General features: G+C 36.5%; 1 long non-coding RNA gene across 1 annotated transcript; it reads left to right on the plus strand.

Moving 5' to 3' along the window:
- Positions 1 to 6,300: 6,300 nt before the first annotated feature.
- On the plus strand, positions 6,301 to 11,274 carry LOC122049010. Its single transcript, XR_006130769.1, has 2 exons — positions 6,301 to 8,298; positions 11,104 to 11,274. It is a non-coding gene; the product is annotated as an uncharacterized LOC122049010 (long non-coding RNA).
- The last annotated feature ends 483 nt before the right edge of the window (positions 11,275 to 11,757 follow it).

Raw genomic sequence — 11,757 nt, forward strand, 5'->3', positions numbered from 1 at the left:
CCACTGGAAAGAGAAAGCAATGGAACAACACTAAAAGTGGTCCAGCAAATAAGCAGCCTAGGTACCCTCCGTGTACCACGTGTGGGAAGCAGCATTCCGGAGTATGCCACCAGGGTACGAGGAAGTGCTACAATTGTGGACAGGAAGGACATATGGTCAGAGACTGCCCTACCCGGTTCCAGGTACCATCTCAGCAGTATGACTAGAATAGGAGTACCCCTGCACAGCTACATCGGATGCAAACGACTCTGGAAGGGACTCCGATTAGCCAAGGGAGATTAGAAGCCCCACCAGTGACGACAAATGTCAGGGTTTTCTCTCTCACCAAGGAGGACGTGGCGAGTGCTTCTACAGTTGTCACAGGTCAGCTACCTATTTCCAGTCAGTATGCTACGGTGTTATTTGATACTGGGGCAACCCACTCGTTTGTCTCCACACCTTCACGAAGAAGTTAGAAGTGCCACCACAAGTCTTAAATGGTAAATTCTTAAAAACCTTGCCTTCGGGAGAAGTGATGCCATCCGATCAGATGCTGCGAGCCGTGCCTATCCGAATCACAGATAGAGAACTCTACTGCGATATGATAATACTCGACATGCAGGATTTTAATATTATACTAGGCATGGATTTCCTGAGCAAGTACGACGCTTCAATCGAGTGCCGTAAAAGAAAAGTAGTCTTCCGACCGGAAGCCAAACTGGAGTTCGAGTTTATTGGGGAGCAACAGGAAAAGATGTGTTACGGGGTCGGAATCATTTCAGAATGGCTCTCTACTCTGATGATAGCACCAACGTAGCTTGACGATATGTTAGAGAAGCAAGATCGCGACCCGAGCACCCAAAGGATCAAGCAAGAGGTCCTAGAAGGAAAGGATAATGGATTTCGTATCGCTGATAATGGAGTACTCTATCTCCGAGATCGGTTATGTATTCCCGACGACCCAGAGTTGCGGAAAAGTATATTTGCGGAATCTCACGCAACGCCTTATGCGATGCATCCGGGATCCACCAAAATGTACCAAGATTTGAAAAAGAAATTCTGGTGGGCCGGTATGAAAAGAGATGTGGCTCAATACGTTAGTTCCTGCCTGACTTGTCAGAAGGTTAAAGCAGAACACCAGAGGCCTGGAGGATTACTACAGCCTATCCAAATTCCAGAATGGAAATGGGAAGATATCTCTATGGACTTTATTTCAGGATTACCTAAGACAACAAACGGCTATGACGCTATATGGGTAATTGTGGATAGATTAACCAAGTCCGCCCATTTTCTAGCAATCAAGATGACTTATTCAATTGAGCAACTGGCTCAATTATATGTCAAGGAAATTATCAGGTTACACGGGATTCCTAAAATCATTATTTCTGACAGAGATGGTCGCTTTGTGTCACATTTTTGGGAATGTATTCAGAAGGCTCTTGGCACAAAGCTATTATTCAGTACCGCCTTCCACCCTCAGACCGATGGACAAACAGAAAGGGTGAACCAAGTACTAGAAGGCATGTTACGGACTTGCGCCTTAGCCTTCAAAGAAAGCTGGTGCCGATATCTATGCTTAGCAGAATTCACCTACAACAATAACTATCAGGCTACTATTGGAATGACGCCCTACGAGGCTCTGTACGGGAGGAAATGTAGATCCCCTATATGTTGGTACGAAGGTGGTGAAAAGAAAGAGATGGGATTCCAAACAGAATTTATCGATAGCACCACCCGTGCTATACAGAACATCCGCCAAAGAATAGAAACTGCTCAGAGCCGACAAAAGAATTATGCTGATAAACGACGAAGGCCATTAGAATTCAGTGTCGGAGATTCGGTATTCCTCAAAGTAGCTCCTACGAAAGGAGTGATGAGATTCGGAAAGAAGGGAAAATTAAGCCGCATTATGTGGGACCATATCAGGTTCTGAAAAGAGTTGGCAAGGTGGCTTACGAAATAGAGCTGCCTCAAGAGATGTCATCCATTCACAACGTATTCCACGTCTCAATGCTCAAGAAGTGTATCTCCAGTACAGATCAAGTGATTGAGCCACAGACAGTACAAATTCAAGAGGACCTAAGTTATGAAAGTAAACCCATCCAAATACTGGATAGAGGGGTCAAGAGATTAAGGAACAAAGAAGTACCCTTAGTGAAAGTTCTATGGAAAAATCAATGGTTCGAAGAGGCCACTTGGGAACGCGAGGATGATATGAAACTAAAGTACCCGGAGCTATTCTAAAGTTCGAGGACGAACTTTCTATGAGGTATGGGGTACTGTAACACCCATGAATTTCTTGAGCTAAGTATGTGAAGATTCTCTTTTAGAATAAAAAGATAAGATAGAACCAAAAATATATAAAAAGGAATTGGTCAAGGATTGAACCTTGAACCTTTTTAATCTTTAAGGATTATGGATTGACCACTAGACCATCATAAGTTATTGTTGAATAGAGGATGAAAATTGTAGATAAAGGTAAAATGTATGATTAAGAGAAGGAAGCAAGAAAACATCAAGTAGCTTTCTCCCTCCTTCTCATGATTAAGAAGAAAGCTAGCAAAAGACAAGTTGTCTTCTCCTTCTTCCTTCTCTTCCATTTTTGTGGAGATACATGAGGGAATGAGATAAGAGGAACTAAGGGGATGAATGGGGACACCTTGCCTCATTAAGGATAATTAGGAAGGAGTGAATGAGAAAGGGAAGGCAAAATTCATCTTGTATTCTTCCTCCCACTTGGCATAAGAAGGAAAATAGAAAAAAAAGAGTTTCATTTTCCTCCTTTTTTTCCTCACCATTGCCGAGACCTTGAGCCATCCCTCTCCCAAGTTTTCGAGATTCAACCAAGCTCTCTTCCTAAGAAAACTAAACCCCAAGAAGAAAGCCTCAAGACCTACTTCTTACAAGCAAGAGAAGCGAAGGAAATACTAGAAGGAGGAGCTCTCTTCTTCTTCTTCACAAGGGTATATTTCTTAAGAAAAAGACCAAGCAAGAGGATGTAAGTATCCCCTCACCTGTGGTACAAGTGGTTATGTGGTTTTCTTCAAGTTAGATGACTTAAAAACCTAGAGTTTTTCCTTGAAACTTTCGGCCATGATGAGTTGTAAGACTTATGAAAGCTTTAACTCAAAACTAGCATGCTTAGGATCTCTCTTATGATATGTTATGAATGTTTCCTTGATAATTCATGTTTGTTTGTTGATTAAAACTAGGTGAACTCCACCTTAGGGTTTCGGCCATGAAGGGATTAAAAAAAAAAAACCTAGAGAAGCTCAAACTCAAAACTAGCACGCTTAGGATCTCTCTTATGATATGTTATGAATGTTTCCTTGATATTTCATGTTTGTTTGTTGCTTAAAACTAGGTGAACTCCACTTTAGGGTTTCGGTCATGAAGGGATTAAAAACCCTAGAGAAGCTCAACTAAAAACTAGCATGCTTAGGATCTCTCTTATGATATGTTATGAATGTTCCTTGATTGTTTAATGCTTGTATGTTGCTTGGAACTAGGTGAACCTTACCTTAGGGTTTTGGCCTTGTAAGAAATTAAAACCCTAGTGAGGCTCAACCTCAAATCTAACTTGCTTATGATCTTCCTCATGATATGATATGAAGATAACTTGATGTACTCAAGATTTCATATTGTTTAGAACTAGGTCTTCACACTTCTAAACTTTCGGCCAAGATGAAATTTAAGGCTTAGACAAGCTTAAACTTAACTCTAACATGCTCATGTTTTCCCCCATGATATGATATGAAATTAACATGATATTCTCATGCTGGAATTTGGTTGAGAACCTAGCTTCACATTTAGGACATTCGGCCACTTATAGTTGTGGACCTAGGAAGCTTGAAACCTAAACTCAATATGCTCATGTTGTTGCTTAGAATAAATGTTATGAAAATTGTTTAGGGATCACATGTTTGTATGCTATTTGTAACCTAGATCTAGGCCCTGTATGTTTCGGCCACCTTGTGAAGTTTAGACCTAGGAAGCTTGGAACCAAAATTTAATATGCCTATGATGTTCCTTAGGATAAATGTTATGAAATTGATTTAGGGTTTATATGCTATTATGATTTCTTGCAACCTAGGTGGACCCTTGCATGTTTCGGCCACCCTTAGTAGGTTGATGTTGAGACCCAATTATGACTCTTTATGTGCTTCACTTTGCCATGATATGAATTAGGAGATGCCAACTTATGTTCCATGCATTCTTATGTTTTTCATGATGTGTTAAATGCTCATTTATGTATGCTTATGAATCATGCATGAAAATGTCTCCTATGATGTGTAACATGCTCAAGTATGAATGCTTTATGAAATGAAAAGAAAAGACCTAAGAGATGCTTCCTTATTGTTGGGACTAAGAGCACTCTTTATGACAAACTAAGTGAAAGGCCTAAGAGTTGCTTCCCTATCAAGTGGGACTAAGAGCACTCTCTATGTTAAGAAAAGTCATGAATGACATGAATATGATATGTTATGAATGACATGTACATGATATGCTATGAACAACATGAATATGATATGCTATGAATGACATGTACATGATATGCTATGAATGATATGAATATGAGATGCTATGAATGACATGTATATGATATGTATATGACATAATATTTTACTTTGTATGACTTGTACCAAAAGGGTGGGCTCCTTATGCGCTCCTAGGTCGATGGACTAAGAAACGGGCCTAGTAAAGGGTGGGTTCCTTACGTGCCCCTAGGTCGAGCTATGGGCCTAGTTTCCTAGTAGGTTCAAGACTAGCTACCTTGGGTCTACTTAGGATGCGCGCATTTATGTATGTATGTGATACTAAGCCGGGCCCCCTGATGTTGAGATTATTTTTAAGTACTATATGATATTGTTTTTAAGACATTTGCACATGACACGAAGCATGTTTTGAAAAGCATCTTGCACATGACATCATCCATGATTTAAAGGACATCTTGCATATATGTTTATGATATGAAATGATATGATATAATGCTTACTCACATGCTATGATAGGATGTTCTTTATACTATGATATGATATGTCATGATGCTTATTTGTACGATATGACATGATATGTTATGATGCTTACTTTACATTATGATATGAATGCCATTTATGCCATGATAAGTTTATGTCATGATATGATGTTTGCTTTATGCTATGATATGATAAGTTCATGCCAAGATATGATGCTCACTTTATGCTATGATATGATTGTTAATTATGCCATGATATGATTTCCATTTATGCCATGATATGAGTTTCATTCATGCTATGATATGTGATATGATTACTCTTATATGATATGTACGGTTTTTGTGAGTAGGAAAGGATCTTACTGAGCCTTGTGTGCTCATAGCTTACTTTCCTTGTACCACAGATAAAGGTAAAGGATGGATAAACTAAAGGAGCAGCAAGAGGGGCAAGAGATGTGTGTGGTGGTGGCTTGGCTAAAGAAAAATAAATGACCTGCTTATGTTTATTTTATGTTGATGACTTGCATGACCATTTTTACTTGCGCTTATGTTAGGAATGGATGATTATGATTCCTTAAGTTTATAACCATGTTGAGCATACTGGTATGATTAGTTATGATTTAAATGAACAAATTACTTCTGCTGTTTTGAAAAGAAAAATCATAAAGAAAAACTATTTGCATGTACGTTATGTAAAACAGAAGGTAACCCCGCCTCCACTTAGCAGGAGGGGAGGGGCGGGCATTTACACCTGAAGCTTCACCTAGTGGAGTGGATGACATGACCAAACTTGTTTATTTGCACGGACCAGACGTGCTACAAAACTTGAGAGCTAGATATGACATTAATGAAATTTATGTAAGTAAATGTTAATGAAACTGAGAACCTAGTTCCTTAGCAATATCCTATATGGCATAAACTGCCGGTGAAAATCAGAACCTTTAGATAACTATATTATTTTAGCTAAAGGTATTACCTCAACAAGATTTAAATGGCACCAAATGTTATATGCTGTTATGAAATATTTACTTTCTTTTATTTTTTATTATGATTTCCTAAAGCATAGTTTCATGCCTAAAATGCTTGTTTATTCTCTTGAATTTTACTATTGGACTCCGTTATTATTTTGATGTGATCAACCAAGTTAGGTTGGGTCCTGTTTTGTTTTAATTCCTGTGTCTAAGTGTGCAGGAGCTTAGGAACGCAGGATGTCGAGCGGAAGATGCAGCTGGTGAGAAGGACGACATGGGAAGGGAGCCGATGAGCTTAGTGCGTTCGAGGGACGAAAGAGCTGCAGAAGAGTACACTAGTGGACGAGAAGAATGTACGCGACGTTCAAGGGATGAGAAGCCAGAGCGGAAGCCTTCTCGAGGAGAAGGCCAGAAATTAGGTTTGGGTGAGCCCTATTTCAGTTGGTTGCAATCACCCAAGCGATCAGAGCTTTGGAAGAAGAAAAAGAGTGAAAAGAAGCTGGAGCTATTTATACGCTGCAGCATTGAGAGTGCCTCCCACATTGAGGGCACCCTCCATAGCATTGAGGGCACCCTCAAACCAGTCAAAGTAACTGTTTCGCATATGGATAAAACTTTATCCAAATACCATGCTGGAGGTGCCCTCCATGCTTATGGGAGGTGCCCTCAAGCCGAAGATAGAGTTTCCAGGCCCTATAAAAAGGTCCATGGAGCTAGGGAATTAATCATCAACTCTTGTACTAACTTCTTAGCAACTACTTAAGCTTTTATTGTGTAAAAGACTTCTCCGCCTTCAGAGAAGGAGATTTTGATTGAGCTTTTCAATCGCCTTGGATTAACAACCACCTAGGCTATAACCAAGTCAATCCCTGAGTCTCTTCTTTAATTCTGTTCTTTTATTTTTATTTATTGTTGTTGCACCTTAAGAGTTGAAAGAACGAGGAGGATATTTTTTTTTCAAGCAATTCACCCTCCCCTCTTACCGGCCCGCTGCACCAACAATTACTACTCTAACTTCTTTTCCATGTGAAGATTGCAAGTATGTTCATTATGCAAATATGTTTATTATGCAAATATGTTCATATTTATTTGATTACTCATGTAGATTCTCAAGTATATTTATTATACAAGAATCCAATATTTTTTTCATAGGCGAAAAAAGAGTACATCGCCTGTCTCAAATCTTTTGGTTACCAATCAGAAAAATGCAGGCACCTATTGAAAAAATACTTGCAATGTCGAATGGAAAGATTAGTTTGCATCTAGTTTTGCTTTTTCCCTCTTAATGGAACATTCTTGAGATAGAAATGAGTGCAAAATAAGTCTGTTAATATCTTAGTTATCTTGGAAGAAGTCTATTGTGTCACTTGTGTTGGGCTATTGTATAATTTGAATAGTTAATTCTATATTTTTTCCCTCTGCTTGATGTTATAATTGTTCCTCTTTGAAAGTGCCCTTAATCTTAGTCCTTCATCTCCTATTGACTTTATTCACAGATTATTAGTCTTGATGAAGCTCATACCTTTTGGGTGCTTGACAGATGAGTAGATTAGAAGTCTTTGTTTTCTTAAACACACTAATGGCTTTATTTTGTTTCCAAAAACTTGATGGCGAAACAAGACCTATCAGAGCTTGGTTTCCACAATGCTACAATAGATTTATCCGAGAAACCTTTGATCCCTCCTTTAAGATAATAATTGTTGATTAAGAATCACCCACTAGTGGGAATTACATGAAGCCCTTGATCAAATTGTATCCGTTATTGCTTGAATCAGTTGATTAAGGTTGAAAGTTGAGCCTGCACTTTCAATAAGACTAGAAATTTTATCCTTTAATCAAGTAGTAGCTTCTTGATGGAGTTTATTTAGCATATGAAACTCATTTAAGATTTATGATTTGTTGTTCAATTTTTTTTTGACCTCATACTTGTTATAATTTTTGGTTTATAATGCATGGGACCTTATTTAACATTGTTTAAATTTTAAATTGTGTATTTAAATACATATATAACAAGTAGCCTTATTGAAGAAACTACAGTGCCAAAGAAGGACATTATTGTAGTCATTCAAAGGTTCAATATCCAAGTTAGCAATTTGACTAGCTCAAGTAAGTTTTACAATAATTTCTTTATATAACTATACTTATATGTTAGATTTCCCCTTGAATTGTTGTCAATCAATAGAATAATGATGCTGTATTTTGTCAATATAAATATTTCTTTTATTTATATGATTATTTTTACAAGATCTGACAACTTTTTTTTATTTCTATAATTGTAGATTGTGCCTTGTGCATTGTTAGCACTTGCAATTTACTTGGAAGTTGTTTCGGTGTTTCCATACACAAGGTCAACAATTGATGCAGAACATAAAGGTAAAACCTAAATTATCATATTTTTGCATATTCAAAAATAAAATCTCAAATTTATGTATATATTTTAAATTGTGAAACCATTTATGACTCTAAAAGAATAACAAAGGTATACATATGGTAACTATTGTAAAAACATATATGTTTATTATTCTTTCAGAACAAGTTTTTTCATACATATAATAGTGTATTTCTTTTGATATCGATATGTTGTTGATCTCCTGATGAGTTTATAATAGTTGTGTAATTTGATTTTGTGTACTTTTTTTAGTGAGGGTTAGTTTGAATAATCAACTAGTTTTAATTTTAATTTCTGATACAAGGATATGAATTTAAGGATTTCAATTTATTTTCACTAAAAACATACATATGAAAATTAATGTTAGCAATACCAAAATATCCTTGAATATAGTATTTAATATTAGCGTTTTAACTGATGTGTGTTCCTTAATCAAATGCAAACAATATTATAGATAATGTTTGACAGTTCAAGCAATTAAGTTTGGTGTCGGAAATTATACCATTGGTAAGGAAAAGTATTATACAATTTGACAAATTGAATTAACTAAAGGTTTGATATCTATGTTCCTGCATATATTATTTACCTTCTTGTGAACTTATTAGACTATAAGTTTTATTGCATAAGTTTATGTTGAGTGTTCCCATTCTATTAAAATGTAAATAAATTTCCTCTACCTTTAAATATCACTTCAAAAGATGGTTGAACTTCATTTAGGATCATTCTGAATCATTTTGTAAATTCTATGGTTGATGGTTTTCTTTTTATCCCTCTCTCATTTTAAAATCAGTTCTGAATTCTGCTTTTCTTTAGTTCCGTATCTACTTCTAGTTTTTATTACATTAGTTCCTATTTTTAGACCATTAAGCCTAACTCCCTCACTGTTGAAGTATAAATGCAGACGCATATGGTAGTTTCTTATGTTACTTTCTATAAAAGGTTTAAAGGTGATTGATAGGGATGCAGGTTTTAGTTGGGATCCAAGTGTTTTTTTTTAAAAAAAGGCACGAAGAAATAGTCCAAGTATCATTGTGTGGCAAAGTGTGTATCAATTTGAAACAGTTTGTTTGTGACTCCATAACTTATTGATTTTGATTCCTTAGTGCCAATAATTTTTTTTTCACTGCTAGCTAACTCCTTTGCCCAATACCTCATTCTTGCATTTCTATCATGAACAGAATTGGCTGACATTTCCCTTATTTATTGCCTCTCTTTGTTCTCATCTTTTGCTTTGATATGCCAATACCTAATATACATCCATGTGTTATCTTGCTGATTGAACATTTTATAAATTTAGTTATAGGTAAAGTTGTGGTGTCCTTATAATTTTGTTTTTGTTTTGTCTATTAAACTTTGCCTCTGGGAAATAAGCTCGTTGTATAGTGATTCGGCTGAGTTAGTAGATGGAGTTTGTATCATGTTGACTGGAATTATGAGCATGTTTTTGTTGGGGTTGTAAGGTTGCAAACATAGTCCCATATTGAAAACACATGGAAAAGATCATGGGTTTATAAGAAAAAGATATCTCCATTGGCATGAGGCCTTTTGGGTAGAGCCCAAGAGCAAAACCATGAGGGCTTAGGCCCAAAGTGGACAATATCATGTCATTGTGGAGATATCTAAATTCTTTTCGATCCTACAATTGGTATCAGAGCCCGGACTGCCAGAAGGTTTAACCGCCGACTGTGCACAAGAGCTATGGTCTGATTGAACCATGTGAGTACAATATTGACCTCGAACAAAGAAAGTGGGGGCTCCTATGTTCGGATCAAGAGGACCAGACACCAGGCAGGAAGTCCTAGTAGGTCGGGTGGACCGAGGGGCAGGAAGTCCTAGTAGGTCGGGTAGACCGAGGGGCAGGAAGTCCTAGTAGGTCGGGTAGACCGAGGGGGCAGGAAGACCTGGTGGGTCGAGGATCGGACGTGGGAATCCATGGTCCTTTGTTTGAGGGGGGGGATTGTTGGGGTTGCAAGGTTGCAAACATAGTCCCATATTGAAAACACATGGAAAAGATCATGGGTTTATAAGAAAAAGATATCTCCATTGGCATGAGGCCTTTTGGGTAGAGCCCAAGAGAAAAACCAAGAGGGCTTAGGCCCAAAGTGGACAATATCATGTCATTGTGGAGATATCTAAATTCTTTTCGATCCTACAGTTTTGTATATAAAGACATTTTTCCAGGAACAAAGTATATATCAAATTCCTTGTTTGTTTTCAACATTTGTCTAGACAAGTTCTTATCATTTTGTCAATCCTGCCTATAACTCAGCAAGTCCGCATCCTAAATCGATATTTGAATAGCTGATTTGTTATGACCTCCTGCAGGCTCTAGGTTTAGATGCATTTTTCATAGGTTTCGATGATTTCTTATTGCCATCATGAGTATCTTTTAAGAATGTTCTTTACTGATTATTTATGAACTCAATGGCAAGGTCAATGAAATTTATTGATTGAAATTGAATATAAACTTATTCTGCGAATTTAAAGCTACGTGCATAAGTTCTCCAATGGAAGTTACCAAGATAACTCTAAGTTGGTTAAATTGTTTGTATTGCATAAGTTTTATTTCTTAGACTATAAGTTTGTATGGAATAAGTTTTTTCTCTTCCATTTTGTAGACATTGAGTGTTGTCCTGGAATTTTGGAAATCCTTCTCTCATGTCCAGATATTAGAGCTATGTGCAATATTTATTCTATGGTTACAATTCATGTAGTACTTACTACAACTCTCTTTTTTCTTATATTTTATATTTTTCTTTGATAAGTTTTGTTTAATTTTTCTCTTGCAGGTACGTAACTCGGGCAATTTGTGAGACTTGAGATTTTTAATGCAAGTAGTGAGCTTTGTTAGGTTCTAAATTACCTTGCTAATGTGTAAAAGTCATATGGAGAACAGTAATAGAAATCATGTGATTTATGGTTTGATACTACTAAGTTTGATGAGTACAACTCATTTTGTATATTTTAGCTGACATATTTTGGATTGAATGTAGTAAATATTTAGTTTTGTATTGGTGCTTTGCTTATATTAAAAAAAGATTGGTTGTTTGTTATTATCATGTTATAATATGAACATTAAAGATAACAGTTAGAAACGTTGTAAAAGGTACGTAATCACAACGATTTTTTTTTTTTTTGTGAAAAGTGATAAAAGACAACAATTTTACCCATTGTAAAATATATTAAAATTATATACCACAACGATTTATAACTGTTGTAAAATTTAAAACCACAACGTTTTAAATTATCTACCACAACGGTTTATATCTGTTGTAAAAAGAGTCTACCACAATGATTTATATCTATTGTCGAAATTATCTACCACAACGGTTTTAAAGCGTTGTCATATCGGGTAAAAAATTTTTGATCATATAAATAACAACGGATAGAAACCGTTGTTGAATATCTACAAAGACAATGGATCAAAAACCATTGTCATAGGG

The sequence above is a fragment of the Zingiber officinale genome, chromosome 2B (assembly GCF_018446385.1).
Source record: "Zingiber officinale cultivar Zhangliang chromosome 2B, Zo_v1.1, whole genome shotgun sequence".
Classification (NCBI taxonomy): domain Eukaryota; kingdom Viridiplantae; phylum Streptophyta; class Magnoliopsida; order Zingiberales; family Zingiberaceae; genus Zingiber; species Zingiber officinale.